General features: G+C 44.2%; 1 protein-coding gene across 1 annotated transcript in view; it reads left to right on the top strand.

Moving 5' to 3' along the window:
- Cacng3 (calcium voltage-gated channel auxiliary subunit gamma 3) overlaps positions 1-19,062 on the top strand; it is a 94,681-nt gene that overhangs the window by 61,296 nt on the left and 14,323 nt on the right. The window lies entirely within an intron of this gene.

Raw genomic sequence — 19,062 nt, 5'->3', positions numbered from 1 at the left:
CGTTTTTACATATACTTAATGTTTTAACTATAACATGCCTTTGGAGGTTCTTCTCTGTTCTTCTCTATTTGGTGCCCTAAAAAGCTCCTGGATAACTCTCAAGACAGAAAATTTTCTGCTGTAATTTTATTGAATATGTTACCTATGCCTTTAGCTTTTATATCCATGATTCATAGGTTTTATCTTTAGTGGTGCTTTAGAGATCTTGAATGTACCTTTCATACTTTTATAGTATTTTTTCTTTGTCTTTATTTGAGTGTTCTAATTCCTCTACTTTATCTTCAAGCCATGATAGTCTATCTTCACCTGTTCCACTCTATTATCAAGGCTTTTGACTGACTTATTTATTTGAGTTATTGAGATTATCATTTCTAGAATTTCAATTTGATTTTTTTCAGGACTTCTATTCTTTTATTGAATTTCTCTTTCATATTCTACATTGTCTCCCTTCTTTCATTTGGCTGTTTATTTGGATTCCCTTTGAAATCACTCAGGTGTTTATATATGCCCTCTTTAATTTTGTTGATCATTTTTATCATCTTTTTTTGAGTTCATTGTTTGAGATTCATCTACTTTACTATCATTCAAAAATTCTTTATTATGAAATTGCTGACTTTTGGAGGAGACATGTTGCCTTGATTTTTCCTATTACTTATGTTTCTACATTGGGATTTACACATCTGAGGCCCAGGTTTTGGTTAGTTTTAATATCCTGTGTCCTTTTAATTGGCATATTCACAATGTTTACACAAGAGTGGGTAGTGGCCTAGTTGTGTATTTTCTTGCCATTGGACTGGGGGTGTGGCTCAGTAGTCTAACATTTGTCTACTGTGCTCAAGACACTTCTCCACTCTGGGAGAAGACTAATGCAGAGGCAACCACAGTTGATGGACACACTACTATGAGAATGCAGTAATCCCTAATTAAGAATAATCACTGCCACTGCTCCAGTACTGTTAGAGGAATATAGGCACAAATATAATACTTGAAGTATTAGAAAGACATTAGTAAACAAGGATAGTAATGGAAAGAAGATAAGAGGAATAATACTAATGAATAGTACAATGTGTGGTGTAAAGAGAGATGGACAAAGAAATAGAGAAAGATAAATGAGAAAGAAGCAGGTAATAGAAAAGATCCAGCTAAAGGCACAGTGAGAAAGAAAGGAGAAAGAGAAAAACAGCTACCTCACAGTCAAAAATAATGACAACAAAGAAAAACTGAATGGAGGAACAGGGAGCAAAAAAAAAATAAAATAACAAATCTAATTGTGGACAGATTGAAAACAGAAATGGAGAAAGGAGATATGAGAGGGAGAAATGAGAGATGGCAAAAAACTGAATATTAAATGGTGGGTGTTGTGGCTCATATATAATGACAGGGGAAAAAAGAAGTCCAAAGTAAAATAAGAGAGAACAAAAAACCTAAACCAAACAAACAAAAAACAAAAAAGATAAAGATAAAAACATTCAATATTTTCTTTGTTTTTGGGGAGAAGAGTTGCAAACTTCCCTCCCCATAGCAGTTTTTTTGTTTTGTTTTTTTAAGTCTGAACTGGTTAGGCCAGTAGGGGCTAACTGGTTTGGAGATTTAGCCCAGAGTCAGACACATAGCAGTAAATCTCTGATCCAGGCCCCAGTACAGGAAAGTGGACTTAAAATTCTGTTTGCAAGCTCCTTTGCTGGCTCTCATTGGCCAGGATCCTAACCTCTCAGACTCTGGTTTCACTCCACACTTGACCAGTAGTATCCTCCAAGTCTCCCAGGACCCATTAACTCCCAGGTTGTTCTTCTGTCATCCCACATGATTCCCAAGTCAGTGTGCAGTGCTGTGCTCTGGGTTTGCTGACCTCCCCATGAGCAGTCACTTAGGTATGTAGCAAGATTCCAAGATGCACCTGGGGCTAGTGGCAGGGCCATGCTGGTCAACTTGTGGGGTATCTGTGACAGGTTCATTGGTTGGAAAGTCCCCATAGCAGAGCAAGTCATTATGGCTGGGAGATCCTGTTATTGTGGTTGTACTCACTGCACTATCTCTTGGCTATCTTTGGTCTCTGTGCTAAGTCTGTGCCTGTTGGCACCACAGGTGTTTGGGACAATGCTGGTGTAAACAAATCTGCTCTGCGGGAAGTCCTGATTTCTTCAGCTTTTCTGGAGGTGGTCTGGTGTAAGCATAGCTTTGCAATCTTGTGCATTCATTCCAAGGAGCAGCAGGGACAAGATAAGAGTTTCCTTTCACTCACTGCTGCACCTGCAGCATAGGTCAGTGTGGGGAACAATATATCCTTGTTTATAGAAAGCTCAAGTTCCAGAAAGGAAAATGTCCCAAAGTCACAGAAGAAGTGATGGAGCTGGGATTCAAACCCACATCTTCTTTGCTTGTATTTCTTATAGGTACAGATCTCATCTCTAGATGATTAATATAATGCAAATGCTATGCAATTGTTACACCGCAGTGTTTAGGGAACAGTGACAAGGTTAAAAAAAAAAAAACCTCTACATGTTCAGTATGGACACAATTTTTTCTAATATTTTCAACCCACAGTTGGTTGAACCCACAGGTGCAGAACCACAGATATGAAGACCTGCTGTGCCACCTTAGCAAAACAGAATGCTTCTCCCCCGCCCAGAGCTGCCCATTTAGCCCAAGCTGTATTGCCCATGGCCTCCCCCTGGGGACTCTGTGGCCTGGCTTGCTTCACACTTGTCTCCTTCCCCTCCCTTCCACAGCCCAGGCCCTTCTCTCCCCCACAGCCTGAGCAGCATTTTACAAAATGCCTACTGGGTCACATCACCCTCCTGCTTAACCCCAAGCCCTATCATCCTTGGAGCAAGACCTGTGTGTCATTCCATTTGTTCTGAGGTGCATGACTTCTGGTCTCATCTCAGCCTTCATCTCCTTGCCCTCCAGGCTCCCATTCCCTCCAGGTCCTTTCCGTTCCCCCGCACACCAGTCATTTTCCCCACAGGCCCAGCTTGCCCGCTCCCCTCTGCCAGGAGTGCTTGCCCCAGATTTGCAACAGAGCAGGCTCTTTCGCATTCATCTCTCCCATCATGGGTCCCCCTCAGAGACACCATCCTCCACTGTCACCCTTTCAGTCACTCCCAGTCCCTAATCCTGCTTTAAATTCTTCTGACCTCTGCTCCTTATTTGGAATCATCTGTTTAATTGCTCCCCATCCTCCCCTGTGGATCTGGGGTGCTCTGTGTTATGCAAAGGAGCCCTCACACAGAGGAGTGACAGTAGGTGGCTTTTACAGCTATTTTCTGTGGGAAGCAAATGAATATATATCTGTTAGGAGCTCTGTGTCATTGGGTGAGGAAGCAGGGAATTTGTCCAGCCAGTTCTTTAATCTGGGCTAATTCCTTCTCTGGTGGGGTATCTAAATTCTGAAGAACAGGAGGGGCGGGTACATCTGATTGTGATCATCTTTTCTCCATGCTGGCATCTGCTGAGAAATTCTCTCTGGGGGCAAAAGAAGGACCATGAGGTCCATGGAATAGGGGCTGAGGGACATCAGTTCACACAGCAGAATAACCATCCAGTCATCTCCATCTTGCTGTGTTCTCCCACATACCCAGGACCTGATACCCACAACTGCCACTCCCCCCTGCCGAGGAAGCAGACCCCAGAGCTGGGATGAGGTGTGCGGGAACATGTCACTGAGCACAAGTCTCAGAAAGGTCTGGTGCCGGGGGGAAGATGATCAGGACCGTTCTATGTCATGGGTCAGTGATTCAGTTTGTGAGCTGCCTTACACCTTGTCTGATGCTCACAGCAAACCTAAGAGGTAGGACAGGTAGAGGTGATGAGCTTTGCTTCACAAACGTGGAAACCAAAACCAGGAATAATGATGGGAGTAGCCCAGGTTTGCAGATGGGCTTGAGTCCAAGCTAAGACTGAGGGTCAATAACATGTTAGAGCTTAAAAAACTGTAGGTGCTGCTGTGAGCCTATGTTCGGGAGGACGCTTGGTTACAAATGATAGAAACCTACTTCAAGTAAGCAGAAGCAGTCACAAGGGACTATTGACTTATGGAACTGAAAACCTAAAGGTCACTTACTTCAGGTATGGCTGGGTCCAGGGGCTCAAATGATGTTCTCAAGATTTAGACCAACAACCCCTTTCAGCTCTGTTCTCTGTCTTGATCTCATCTTTAAGCTTGTCCATTCCAAGGGGTGGCTTTGGCAGCTGCAGCCCAAGCTCACTAGCTTAGCAACCCAATAGAAAAGAACATTTTTCTTTCTCAACAATTCTAGTCAGGACCATCTTCACTAGACCATCTTGGTCACTTGCCCATTTCTGAGCCAATCAACAGCTGGGCAGGGTGGTAGAATGTGCTGATTGGTCAGATCTAAGTCATGTGCCTGTCCATTAGCCAAGCATAATAGCCAGGCAAATTTGGAATGCTGATTGGTCAAAAACCACTTGCCCACCACTGAAACTGACAGTGGGGTCACCCTGTACACACAGACACTGAAGCCAGGGACAGCTAGACCTGATGTCCTCTCTAGCCACCTCAGACTCTATCACAGAGAGACAAGCCATGATTTCTCCGTTGCCAACTGACCCTGAATCAGCCCAGCTAATGACATTTTTTGTAGCTCCAGGCTTGGGGTACAAATGGAGGCTGGCCATGCCCACCCCAGGGCTCAAGGCAGCCGGCAAGTGCACTAGCAGCTGAGCAAAGTGGTGGTGGAGTGCTGCAAGCCTGGACAACCTCCTCATGGGAAGAGATGAAGTCTCAGAATCTCCAAGGGGAGGGCAGAGGCCAAGAGGTAAACTGAGGATGGGGCTTAGGGAGGCTCTGGAATGAAAGGAGAGTCTCAGGCAGCAAAGAGATGCCAAAAAATGAAACTCAAAGAAGAATCTAGACTAGGAGGAAAGTACTCAGTACTCATCCAATTCAAGCATGTGTCCACTTGCTTTTTTAACAACCTACAATGTGTCAAGTAGTGAACAATTCAGAGCTGCTGTCTTGGAACTAGAGTGGAATAAACAGACACAATTTAAATCCATAGTTGATTATTTATAATATACCCCTGAAAGAGAAGCAGTGTGCCATGGGAGCAAATAATCAGGTAGCATTAGTCTGAGAACATATTTATGGCAAGAGTGTAAGTACCTGTTGAAATCAATCAAATGGAGGATGGACAGGGAGGGATGCTCAAGGAAGAGAGGGCATGTGCAAAGGCCCTGAGGCTGTGGAAAGCAGCAAAACCTGTGCAGGGGAGTTTGGTGAGAAAGGTCTGGAGATTAGGCAAGAGCCAGATCACAAATGACCTCATAGGCCAGGTTGAGAATTTTTGTCTTTATCCATAAAGGGGTACCTTGTCTAAGGCTCCCTCTGGTGTGCACACGTGGGAGACAGACATCAGTAGATACTTATAAAGCACCAGGACACCGTGGAGTTTGTATTCTAGTGAAGATAAATGAGATAGCACACTCACAGGCAAAACAGCATTTACAGAGGAAGTGACCTCATGTGGTTTTTATTTTTCTGTAGGTTTTTTTTGGCAGTATTGGGGTTTGAACTCAGGGCTTCATGCTTTTGAAGCAGGTGCTCTACCACTAGAGCCACTCCTCCAGCCCATGACCGAACATGTTTAAGGGAGACCAGGACCTGACGCTCTATAAAATGTCAGGAGAGAGGGGTCCAGGTGGAGACAGTGTGACTCAAAGGCCTAGAAGCCATGAGATGTGGCTTACCAACATACAGTCTCAGGCCCAGATGAGGACCACGTGGCCGTTACATTCTCTGTGTTCCCCAAGCACATTCACACCCACTTCTGGTAACTCCAGATGCCCCCTCCACCTTTGTCCTCACCTTGTCACACACATGTCCCCTCCTTGGACATACCCTCTCAGAGACAGTCCTGTCATAGCCCCACCTTATCACAACTTGCAAAGACTCTGAGAGGGGGCATCTGGAGGGAGGGACCCCACCCTCTGAGTCCAGCCAAGAGGTGTAGAGAGCAGCTCAGACTCAAGGAGACCACCAGGACATCCGGGCCGATTAGGGGGTGCAACCAGGTCTTTACCCTGGCAGAACTAAACCCTAGTGTCATGTTTGCTCAAAACGCCAGAACTATTCCTGGATGTCAGGTGCAGTTAATGGTTGCTGTGGCAACCGCCCATACATAATGAATAGAAGGGAGTAAAAGACTCAGGATAAATGTCAGGGCCCCGATGGATGTGCTTGTGAGCTAATTTGCTAGTGCTGGGCACAGCTGACCAGCATAGGCTGGATGAGCAGTCCCAGGAGCTGGAGACCAGTCTAGGAGCTTCTGTTCCCGTTCTCAGTTTGGCACATTCAGAATGGCATGAAATGTCCGAAAGTGTGATTCTTTCTACACACAGTTGACAATTGGCTCAGTTTTGTAGGTTTGATTCTGCACATTTTCATAGAATTTACAGAGAGCAGAAATCTAAGCACAGGTCTCTTAGGAATTAAAAGATAGAACTTTAAAATAAAAAAAAAACTCTTCTGGATTAGGTTTTTAATTAAGAAAGTGCCAAACTAATATTTAAAACTATTTTGAACTCTGTACGTCCACATGCTGTCTTGTCATTGTGGTATTTACAGGCTACCTGCAGGAGACAGAAACCAAAGGGGAGGGTCTGATACGACAAGGTTAAAACCTGCACAGCGATGACCCCTCCAGGGGAGGAATGTCCTGACCCTTGCTGGGGAATGACGTCAGAGTCTTTTGGAGCTTGTAAAAATGAAGGCCAAGTACATGGGACAGGCCAGCTCTGCACTCACCTAGGGTTGTCCAGGACTCTACCTGGCTGTGATGTCTACTTGGCTAATGACCTCAAACAAGTTGTCTTAATCCATGTTATGCTGCTCTTACAGAACACCTGAGACTAGGTCACCTGAGAGTGAACATTCATTTCTTATAGTTCTGGAGGCTGGGCGGTCCAAGGTCAAGAGGCCATATCTGGTGAGAGCCTTCATACTGTGTTATCCTATGGCAGAAGACAAAAGGGTGAGAGAAAGAGAGACATACAGACAGACAGATACCCAACTCTTCCGTTTATCAGGAGCCCACTCCATTATAACTAACCCACTCCTATCATAACCAACCTACTCCCAATATAACTAACCCACTCCCATCATAACTAACCCAGCCAAATTATAATTCACTCACTTCCATCATAACTAACCCACTCTTAACATAACTAACCTGTTCCCATCATAACTAACCCACTTCCATGATAGCAGCATTAGATCCATTGGTAAGAGCAGAGCTACATGACCTGGTCACCTCTTAAAGGTGCCACCTCTCAACACTGCTGCATTGGGGACTAAGTTACTACCACATGAACTTCAGAGGATGCATTCAAACTTTAGCAGGAGTCTTGAATGGCTTCCACCCCAAATCTTTTTTTTTTCTTTTTTCTTTTGAACTCCAGGCCTCACACTTGCTATGTACGCTCTACCACTTAAGCCATTCCACCAGCCCCACCCCAAATCTTGTAAGAGAGAATAACAGTCCTCACAAACCCTCCAACATCCAAACCCACTATGCACATCCTCCAGCCAGCTAACGTCTGGACATTCCTCTCTAGAGGCCCTGTCCTTGTGGTGGGTGATGCCCCAGTAAGTCCATTGGCCACCTAGGTTGGAGGACCTTCATGCGGTCTGAGCAAACTGATGCATAGCAGAACCCTGCAGGTGTCTGTTACAAAGCACAAGTTCTCAAAGGATAACTGAAGGGAGGCCAAGAATGCACTTTAAAAAAAAGCCAGGTGCCAGTGGTCCACAGCTATAATCCTAGCTACTTAAGAGAACTGAGACTGGGAGAATGGTGGTTCAAGGCCAGCCCAGGCAAATAGTTGGTAAGACCCCCCATCTCAATATCTGGGCACAGTGGCATGTGTCTGTCATCGAAAACTATGCAGGAGGCTGAGCTTGGGAAGATGGTGGTTCTAGGTCAACCCCACCACAAGGGAAAAAAGCTAGATGTGGCACCTGTCATCCCAGTTACAGGAGAAGTATAAAATTGGAGGATTGTGAGTGAGACTATCTCAAAAATAACCATAGCAAAAAGGGCTAGAGTATGTCTCAAACAATGGAGCACTTGCCTGCCAAAAAGGTGCAAAGCCCTGAGTTTAAACCCCAGTATCACCAAAAACAAACAAACAAACAAAGCCCAGCTAAATCTCACATAGGTGCGCCTAACTTTTCCACTCTCCTCTAGAGAAGAGATGTCACCATATACAGCAGCTGAGACAAAGGAGCCATGGTCCTGTCCCCCACCCCCACCACAGCCACACAGCCCCTTTGGTCTGCAAAGGGAAAGAGCTCCCCACTCCTTTTAATGCCAACTGGGTAGTGTTAGGAAGCCGTTGGGACTGTAAGCCATTGAGTAGCCAATGTTAAAATTAACAATACTAAGCTACCATGTAGGGAAGACCAGCGCACTTTGGGTTTTCCCCAGGGTATCTTAATGCTTTTTGGTGAATGTCAAACATCAAATAATTCCCAGCTTTCCTCTCTCTCTCTCTCGCTCTCTCTCAATTTCTCTACCCTGCTGGATAGTGCCCCAAGCTTGTGATTCTGCCTCATCATTTCATTCCACATCAGTGTTCATGGAGTTCAGGACCTGTGTTGGTTGTTCACCTGCAAAGATGAACTAGAACTGGAGCTAGACGAGGAGGGCTGGGCTCTGGGTTCTGTGCCCTGGGAGTGACCAGACCTGGGCTCTGGGCCCAGTTTCAGTTGGACCCTTAGTCAACCACATAGATAACCAAGCAGAGCACTCAACACCAGGCTCCTCAGAAACAAGATGGCTCCATCCGTCCACTCCTACTCACCAAATTCCCTGTACCTGGGTCTCAGGTGGAATGCTCTGGAAGCAGGGCATCTGTTTCTGGGTAGATGTGGCTGGACTCCAGTTGGGCTGCTGTTCCATTCCCACTATCAGTTGCTTTTTGTTTTTTTGGGTTTTTTTGGCAGTACTGGAGATTGAACTCAGGGCCTTGAGCTTGCTGGTCAGGCAATCTACCACTTGAGCCACACTATCACCCCTTTGTGATTTTGGTTGTTTGAATAGGGCCTCACATTTATTACCAGGCCAGCCTGGACTGTAATCCTCCTATTAATACTTCCCATGTAGCTGGAATGACGGGTACATGCCACCATACCCAGCTTTTTATTGGTTGAGGTGGGGTCTCACTAACTTTCCCCCCAGACTGTCTTTTAACCTGTTGGTTCTCCTTATTTCTGCCTCTTGAACAGCTAGGATTACAGGCTTGAGCCACTGCATCCAGCCTCAGTTGTTCTTTCAGAGAGCTCAAGGTCACTCTCAATGAGTCCTCAGAGCTGCACACTCATTCCTGCATCCCGAAAGCCCGAGCATCCAAGGAGATCCTTTAAAACTATAAATCAGATTTTCTTTCTCATATGCTAAAAGCATGGACCAGGCTCCTTCCTAATTTGCACCTCTTGCCTGTAAAGTGTTCTGTGATGGCTCCATTGTGGGCCTGGCCTTGCTCTGCCTTCCCCTCCAATTTCCTCTTCCCAGCTACCTTGTCTTGCTTCTGGAAACACAATGAGTGTTACCCTTTTGTGAGGTTTTGCACTGGTGGTTCCCTCTGCCCAGAGGCTCTTCTCTGAAATTCTCCCATGATGGCTTCCTCTTGTCCTTCAAGTTACCTTCTCAGAGAGCCCTTCCCTGTCCACCCAATCTCATGATGTTCTCCACCATCCACATACCCACCTTAATCTCTCTCTCTCCCCACCCCCTGCAGGGTTTATTATTTCCATAGGACTTTCCACTGTTTGAAATGATCTTTTCCATCTTACTGATCCATCTGTTTCATTGATTTACACGTTTACTCTGGGGCTCTCCACAGTAGAGTATCACAAGCCATGAGATGAGAGTCCAGTCCGATGTTCATTGATGAATTCCAAGCATTCAGAATCATGCTTCATGGAACATGGGTGCTTCCGAAGAATTCTGAGGAACAAAATCAGGAATCAGGAAGTTCACCCACAGCAGCTCTGTTCCATCAGAAGAAGATGTTTGCCCTTTATGAGCTCCCTCACTCTTTTGGTTCTCTTATTAGAGGCAATAATTCATAATTGCTGTACTCCAAGTGCTTCATCTTGCTCAGAGACCTAGTTCCAGGTCTCCATTATCCATGAGTTCATTAACCAAATACCTGAGCATGCCAGGATTGCATGAATAGGCAAACAAACTCTATCTTAATATGAATCTGTTCATTAATGACCTGCCCACTTACAAACTCTCTGCTCAAACACTGTCTCACCCTAAGCCACATCCCCTCACATATGCACTCTCCATTTAACACTGTGTGACTTCCAGTCTTTGTCTGGCATCTTTCCTCTGATTTCCAGCTCTTGTCAACTGTGACAATACAAAGCAAATCGGAGGTCAAACAAGATGCACCCACCATGGGCAAACAAGAGCCTGCCACGGAATGGACACAAGCTAACAATGGACAAAGGGAAAATTGACAAGGATGATAGCATGATAGACATCTAATGATTTGACTATCAAAGGACTCACAGAAGCCCAGAGGAAAACTGATGATATGCTCAAATAATTTTCACAAAAAAATGATATGCTCAAATACTTTATGATCCTGATGTAAGAATCAAACTTTACAATCTCACCACAAAAGATTTCCTATTAGACCACAGTGCGACTTTATTAGAAAATAATGACCCCTCCCCCTTAAAAAATTCAGCAAGACTTACTTTTTTGTTCACCCTGATACATACTTAGAAAAGACCAAACAAAACAAGCATTTTCACAAATTAAAATTTCATGTTCAAGTTCACATTGGAAGCACATATTTGAACTTCATTGTTTACTATGAAATAAGTGTCTGTTTTTAAGTGGACTCCCCTAAAGACCATGGTTCACAACCTCTGAGGCACAGTTAGAATCATCCAGGGAGTTTTGAAAATTCCTTATGCCCCAAATTCATCAAGAATCTCCAGGGATAGAACCTGCGACTGTCATTTTCTAGCTTCTCTCGCTCCTCAAGGTGAGTCCAATGCGTGCCATGGTTGAGCATCACTGTTGCAGAGCTTCCTTGTCCTCAGATAATAAAGATGTGCTGTAATGGTAGCAACCCAAACATCCCGACAGTCAAGGGGTTACTGTTGCTTCCTTAACCTTAGTACTCAGGATGCATAAACAAACTTGATATTTGCTCTTCTTTCTGATGTCTCAAGGCAAATCCATCACTTTGGGGACCTAACAAAAGACTTGTATTACTGGACTCATAGCCCTGGTTTCTCCAAGTTCTTCATTTTGAGCTCTGAGCTGGGATTTGGGGTCTGGAACTTGGCTGGATTCATGGCTGAGGTGGGTACTAAGGTCTAGGCACTGTTGCCCTGTTTCTGAGCCGACAAGGTTCTGGAAATGGTAGCTGGGCTGGGTGGGCTGGTTAGGGGTTGCTGCTTCTGAGCACAGGGTGACTGTCCAGAGTTTGCTCAGAGACAATGTCTCTGTGTTAGGTTGGGTGAACCTGCCCCAGGACCATCAATGCTGGCTGCTCACAGTCCATTGGAGATGGGTGTGGATGTTCCCTTCTGGAAGGCTAATGAGGCGCCCTCTTGATGGGTGCTCCTTCACTTGGAGGAGGAACATGCTGGGAGAACTGTTCTTCGATCACGATTTAGATATGAAGTCCCCCCAAAGACTCATGTGTTGAAGACTTGGTCTCCAATGCAGAACTCAGAGGTGATTGGGTCATGAGGGTTCTGACTTCACCAGTGGATTAATCCATTGATGGCTTCATAGGTGAATGGATTATTGGGGGTGGGGGTGGGGGAGACTGTAGGAGTTGGATCCTTGGGAACATGCCCTTGTCCCAGGCCCCTTCTCTCTGCTTCTCAGCTGCCACCATGTCTCACCATGGCCCAAAACCAATGGGACCAAGTGACCACAGACTGGAACCTCTGAAACCATGAGGCAAAATAAACCTTTCCTCTTTTAAGTTGATTTCCTCAGGTAGTTTATCACAGTAAAGGAAAGCTGACTTATATGCTCTACGCCCATTCAGGATCTACCTTCAGGATTACAAACTTAGGAAACTTGGGCTTGGATGACAGTTTCACTTCCCCAGGCCTTTCTTGACTTGAGGCTAAAAGCACTAGGTGCACAGCTGTTTTTAAAAAACTCTACCTGGTCACTGGCCAAACACAACAGGACAGATGTTCTGGGTCCAGTCCCTCCAGAGGGTGACAGTGTCCAGGGCTCCCTGCCTGAATTAGCCATACATGGGTACAAACACAAACATGCCCTGCACATGGACTGCACACATGCAACTCTAGAGGATGGAAGAGAGGCCACACTCTCCAGATTCCCACTGGCTTTCCTCTCACTCCAGGTCCAACAGAGGTTATGGCATTGTGGCTGTCCCCTCTGACCTCATCTAGGTACCCAGCCTAGTGTCAGGACTTTTAAGAGGATTTTGCTGAGTTCATGTTCTGGGGTTAGAAGGACTTCAGTTTTATGCCTCGGTTTCCCCATCTCTAGGTGCATTTATTTTTATTTTATTTTATTTTTTGGGAATACTGAGGTTTGAACTCAGGGCTTCATGCTTGCTAGGCAAGCTAGCTATTTTGGAGATAAAGTCTTGGGTTTTTTTTTGCCCAGATTGGCCTGGACCATGATTCTCTTATTTATGCTTCCTGATGTCACAGAGATGACAGGCATGAACCACTGCACCCACTGCAGCTATTGATCAAGATGGGGTCTAGTGAACATGATTTGCGCAGGCTAATCTGGACCCATGGTCCTCCTGATCTCAGCTTCCTGAGTAGCTAGGATTACAGATGTGAGCCACCAGTGCCTGACTTCCAGATGTGTTTGTGGAATTGACATACACTTAATACTTACCATGCTCTCACACATACTCTAAAGCTGTTGACAAATATTGACTCCTGTGCTCTTCCTAAGCCCAGAAGAGGTAGTACTACTACTATTCTCAGATCATAGAGGAGGAAACTTACCCACGTGTAAGCTAAATAACTTGAAAATGCAGGATTAAAACCCAGTCATCCTGGCCCCAGAATCCATTCTTCTCCCACCCTATGAACCACTTGGGTTGTGAGGAATACCCAAAGAGTCTTCCACCTGAGGGAGCAAGCAAACAGTGAGCAATGTAATGATTTATTTCAAAACTCCCAGCCATTAGGAGATTGCCAACACTTTTTAAATGATGAGATAAAGGCTCAGGTGAATAAATAACTTGCCTAAGGGATCTTGATCAGTTTAGGATGCTATAACAAAACACCTTAGGCTGGGTGGCAAGAGAATTTGATTTCCCATAGTTCTGAAGGTGAGAAAACTGAAACAAGATCAGGTTCTGGTGAGGACCCTGCTCCATGTTGACCATTGCTGCCTTCTCATTGCTTTTCACAGTGGGAGGGTGAGAGAGCTCTCTGGGATCTTTTATATAAGGAGGGCACTAATTACATTTGTGTGGGCTCCATCCTAATCACCTCCCAAAGGCCCCATCTTCTCATCACATCACACTGGAGGTTAGGATTTCAACACAGGAGTTTGTCCATTGCACAAGATCATCCAACTAGTAAGTTGGTATATGGTAGAACAGAGATTCAAACCCAAGCCTGAGGTTCCAACACCACTCTGATACCACACTTCCTCTCTAGAGGTCACTTCTGTACCTGCTGAAGAAGGGGCAGCCATGTTTACCCTCAGGTTGCATGAATCTGACTTGTTTGTACAAAGTCACAACCAAGCAGCCTTGTCCTCTTTTCATAACCTTTTCCCAGGAGCGGGCTGGGGCAACACTGCTGGAATATGGAAGAAAATACTCAGAGCCCCACATCCGTATCCAGTAACTTGGAAGTGCCACTTTCCCTAGAGAGAATGCACAAGAGCTTTAAGGGTTTAAAATACAAATACCCCACTTTCCAGAGTCCTTCTCTACTCTTGCATGTTTGGAGACCACTCTGAGCCAGGCAGGTCCTTTAGGTTGCTCCAAATCTGTCTGTTTCCAATCCTGAGGAAGAGCTGGGGCTGATCTCAGTCCATGCACAACCCAAATTTCACATATTCCAGAGCTCAGTGCTGGGGGGCAGTGAGAAGGGTGGGCCCAGTGACACTGCCACAATAATCCCTTTCTTTCTGTTAGCCTCTCTTCTGCTCTTCAAACCAACAGAGCTCACTCCTGCCTCCCAGTCTTTGAACTTGCAGTCCCCTTTGCTGGAAAGCATTTTTCCAGGCTCTTCAGATAACCAACTCCTCTGGTTTCAGGTCTGAGCTTAAGTCCCCACCCCCAACCAGAGTTGCCCACCACCTGCTCTCAGTCACCGTCACACCATCCTGTTTAATTTCCTTCAAAGCACAGTCATCTTGTTCATTCATTTACTGGTCTAGGACCTCCTTAATGAGAATATAACCTTCAAAGATCAGAATCTTCTCTGTGTGAACCACCAGGGGATCCCTAGGACAGAAAATTGGTCTTCACAGCCCAGTTCTCACCCTATCCCCTCTCACCCATCCCCACTGGGTCTCACCCACAGAGCAGCCACCACAGAACTGCTCTGAAATCCCAAGTGAGTTTTTGCCCTGCTCGCCTCTCCCTTCTCTTCCCACATACTATATTGTTCCCTCTGCTGGGAAAAGCTCATCTTCCTTCCTCTGGTTGACTTCTAATTAACCTGCAAGTCTCAGCTTAGCCATGACTTCACTCAGCATTCACTTAACAAAAAAATCATTCTACTGAGTTATCAGGTGAGAGATTTTTTTGATGGTGGGGAAGTGCTTGTGCTTTGAATCTTTCTACACTTCAAATTTTCTAAACATACAGATATATGCACATATATATTCTTTTAATTTAACAGAGATTAGCTAAATATGGGATAATATACTGCTTGTTGTTTTCTTTATATTTGTCTGTGTTGAAAAATAATTCTAATAAATGTTACTCTTAAATGCCAGTAGCACAATGACTTCATTATTAGAGCTTTTCTGTGTGGCTTAATATCCTGAAAGAAACCACCTTACTGAGCCTTTGTATCTATTCTGATATTTTTTTCCTACCAAATTGCTTTCAGTTTCCCAAACAGACTAATTTGATCACCTGGAAAAATGGTGACTTCATTCCATTCTTTTTCTATTACTTATAACACAATTCTGTGCTAAGTAGAACTTGCAGTAAATAACAGAGATAATGATGGGCACTCTTATCTCATTCTTGATTTTAATAAGACTATTTCAAAGGTTTGACCTTTAAGAAAGAGTGTTGCTTTAATGGCACCCCCTTCCTCTTATGGATAAACTGTTCTTTTATTGTCTGAGCCAGAGATGATCTATTGGGATAATCTTGTTTACCCAGGATGAAGCCATTGTCATCATGAAGTCAGTCTCTGTAATTATATCTCAACAGCTCAGGAAATCACTTCTGGTTCTACCATCCATTCCAAAGCTCTTCCCAGGGGCCTGCAATCTATTGGGTCTCACAGCCCTGTTCTCCCACCTGCCCTGGCACTGGGTCTCCATCTCCTCTCACTTATCACCACTAGTTCTGTCTCCAGATCAAACAACTCTTGGTCCACTTCCTGGTTGGCTTCTGCCTTAGTTTCTGCTTCTCTCTGCCCCAGGGCCTTAGCTTGAAGCTGTGCTAGGACAGTGTTGCACACTGTTTCCTGATATGGTCCTTTCAATTTGTTGGGTTTCAGCATCACTCTTGGTTTCATCCTTGGCAATCTTTGGACACAAGTCCAACCCCATTCTATTTTCTTAGATTGACCAATAGGGGAAAATACTCCTAAGAAAATGTAATTGAGAAGAACAGCATGATCCTAATCTTGTTAAGTCATTTTTGTGTGAAAGCACAGGGGGGAAAAAGCCTGGAAGGAAATATAAAAATGCTAAATAGTAGTTATTTCTAGGAGCTAGCAATATGCTACTGATATGAATGGCCAAGTTCACCTTAAGAGAAGTGTATGTCTTGGGGTGCCAGCAGCTTTCTTTTCAGTGAGGAGTCTTCCTTGGTGGGGAAGGGGATTCTTGAGTCCCTTCCTTTTATATTGCTTTTTAAATCTCACCATGACTCCAATGTGTCTCTTCTATTTCTGAAATATCTACCCAAACTAATGGTAGTAATAAATATAATTTATTGAGTTCTTGCTATGTACCAGGAACTGTACTTAAGTAGTTGCTGATTTAAAGATTTATGTGTAAAGTGCTGAACAATAACTGGTACCACAACTTCTATTATTGCCTCCATTCATCCTCACAACAGCGTGAAGTTGATATTATCATCTTAGGAGAAAGTAAGTTGGGAGAGGTAATTGGCTATAGGTTCCATAGCTAGTGAGTGGCTGAGTCAGGATTATTGCAAAGTGTGACTTGAAAGACCAAACACATTTTGGTTCAAGGGTAGCAAACTCAAACTCAAATTTGCATGGGTAGATGTTAGCCAACTGGAGAACTCATTCCCAGGCTAAAGAGGGCTGTTGCTGTCCAGTTACAAGCACTTGTTATCACATGGACATAAGGAACATTTTTTTTTTTTTTGGTGTTGCTGAGGTTTGAATTTGGGGCCTCAAGTGCCCTACCACCTGAGTCATGACCTCAGCCCTTTGTGCTGTAGTTATTTTTTCAGATAGGGTCTTGTGCTTTTGCCCAAGGCTAGCCTTGGACCTCAATTCTCCTACCTCTGCCTCCTAAGTAGCTGGATCACAGGCATCTGCCACCATGTCTGAGTTGGTTTTTATTTTGGTTTTTTGTTTTAATATAGGGTTTTGCCAACATTTTTGCCTAGGTGAGCCTCAAACCTCAACTTTCCTATCTGTTTCCTATATAGCTGTAGGGCTCCTAATTTTTAGAGAGAAACCACAGGTAGTGTTTTCATGTGAAATATTCTGAATTTTAAATGGCAGCAACATATTTGATTTTTTAAAATAGAGCAAAATATGTAATAAAATAAGTAAAAAAAAAATCACAAAATAGTTCACAATCCAGTTTTCCAAAAAGCCCACCATTATCTGCTTTAGAAGGACCAGCCTGGATTATGTCCTCAGTCCTAGGATGGCCCAAACTCTTTAGTGAGACTGGGGTTTGAACTCAGGGTCCCAGGCTCACTGGGCAAGTGCTCTAACACTATGACATGCCCAACAAATTGTTTCTTAAAAAGCCAAAGAGTAAATATTTCCAGCTCTCCTTCTCTGCCACAGATACTCAACTCTGCCATAGTTGCATGAAAACCACCACTGAAGCCTTGTGAACAAATGGTTGTATTTCAATAAAACTTTATTTACAGGTGCTAAAATTTGAATTTTACATTTTTTTGCATGTCATAGTGACAATCTTCTTTTGTTCCCCCTCCCCAGTCATCTAAATATGAAAACACCATTCTTAGCTCAAGAGCTGTGGAAGTTGGACCTCTTTCAACTATTAAAAGCTGGCAAGTAGGTCTCCAGGACCTACCTGTGCTTCTGGCTCTAAGTCCTTATATCAAAGTGTCTTAAGACAACTTGAGCAAGCCCATTCCACAAACAGATTCAGGAATGGCTGAGGTTCCTAATCTTCATGGTGATTCTGATAAGTCTGTTTTAGGAGAGTTCATATTCTGCCTCCCCCTGAGCCTTTCCTCCTATGAAATCTTTCCTGGAAAATGTCAACAGCTGACAATGAGGTATGGCTGCTACCAACCCCATTGCCCTGCCCAGGGTCCGCTAGAAAAAACACAGTTGATGGGAAAACCACTGGTCTAGCCCACAGCCCACTGCAGGAAATGGACCACAAAACTATGATTAGCCACTTAGCAAAGGACTTCGCTTACACCTGTAAATTTGTAAGCCAGAACAGAACTCAGGAACTCTAACCTTCGCGTCTTCCTCTGTAAATTAGGGATTGTAGCACCAGGTGTTCAAGAGCTAAAGAGGATAAAACAAGTAAAACACTTGGACTAGCACATGGTATATAGTGAATGTGCTATTTATTGTGACTTACTGTCCAATTAACTTGTTTTAGCTTTTTATCACTGTGAAAAATACCTGAGATAAAAAACTCAAAGGACATATTTATTTTGGCTCATGGTTTCAGTCCATGGGTGGATGGCTCTATTGCTTGTGGGCCTGAGGTGAGGCAGAGCATCAAGGCACCAGGAGAGTGTGGTAGAGAAGGCAGCTTGCCTTATAGCATCAGGAAGGAGAGAGAGAAAGAGATAAAGAAAGGAAAAGAGATTCGAAGGTGGCTGAGCTAGGTACAAGATACAGCCCCAAAGGCATGCCTCTAAGGGTCCACTTCCTTCAAATAGGTCTCACTTCCAATTGTCTCCACCACCTCCCAATAGTCCATTCAACTATGATCAATGGATTAATCCATGGATCAAGTCAGAGCCTGAATGACCCAGTCACCTCTGAACACTTGGTGATCAAGCCTTCAAACATAAGTCTTTGGGGATATTTCAGATTCAAACCATATCACAACCCAATGGCAATGGGACTTAAAAAAGCAAACAGAAATAGTAAATGAAACTGGTCAAGTAAAATTAAGGTCCCTTTCAATATAAGGGACATTGTTATGGGTTTGTCTTACTGTCAACCATTTTCTTTTTCTGTTCTTTTTTTTGGTAGTATTGGGGTTTGAACTTAGGGGAGAGGTTTTTTTGTGTGTGTATGTCTTTTCTTTTTTTGGTGCTGGGATCGAACCCAGGGCCTCACGCATGCTAGACAAGCGCTGTACCACCGAGCTACATCCCAGCCGTGGGGTTTGAACTTAGGGCTCGGCAGGCACTCTACCACTTGAGGCACTCTGCCAGCCCTTCAATCACTTTCTTGATCTTTTCACCTGGATCCTGTTCTTGTTTCCAAGTCTATTCTTGGCCTAGTGGGCAGAGAATCAGAACAAAAGAGATGTCCTACACATCTTATGGCAATTATTGTGAAATGTCTCTGGCTTAGCACTTACTACAGTAGGGGTTAAGTAGATATTACTCTTATCATTATAAGATAATAATTAGTAGACATAATAATAATAGCTGTTCAGAGTGGAATGGTGAAACCACAGGCTTTCAAGCCTGGACTCAAAATCGATT

The sequence above is a fragment of the Castor canadensis genome, chromosome 17 (assembly GCF_047511655.1).
Source record: "Castor canadensis chromosome 17, mCasCan1.hap1v2, whole genome shotgun sequence".
Classification (NCBI taxonomy): Eukaryota; Metazoa; Chordata; class Mammalia; order Rodentia; family Castoridae; genus Castor; species Castor canadensis.
The sequence above is the reverse complement of the archived record's forward strand: the minus strand, read 5'-3'. Positions and strand labels throughout refer to the sequence as shown.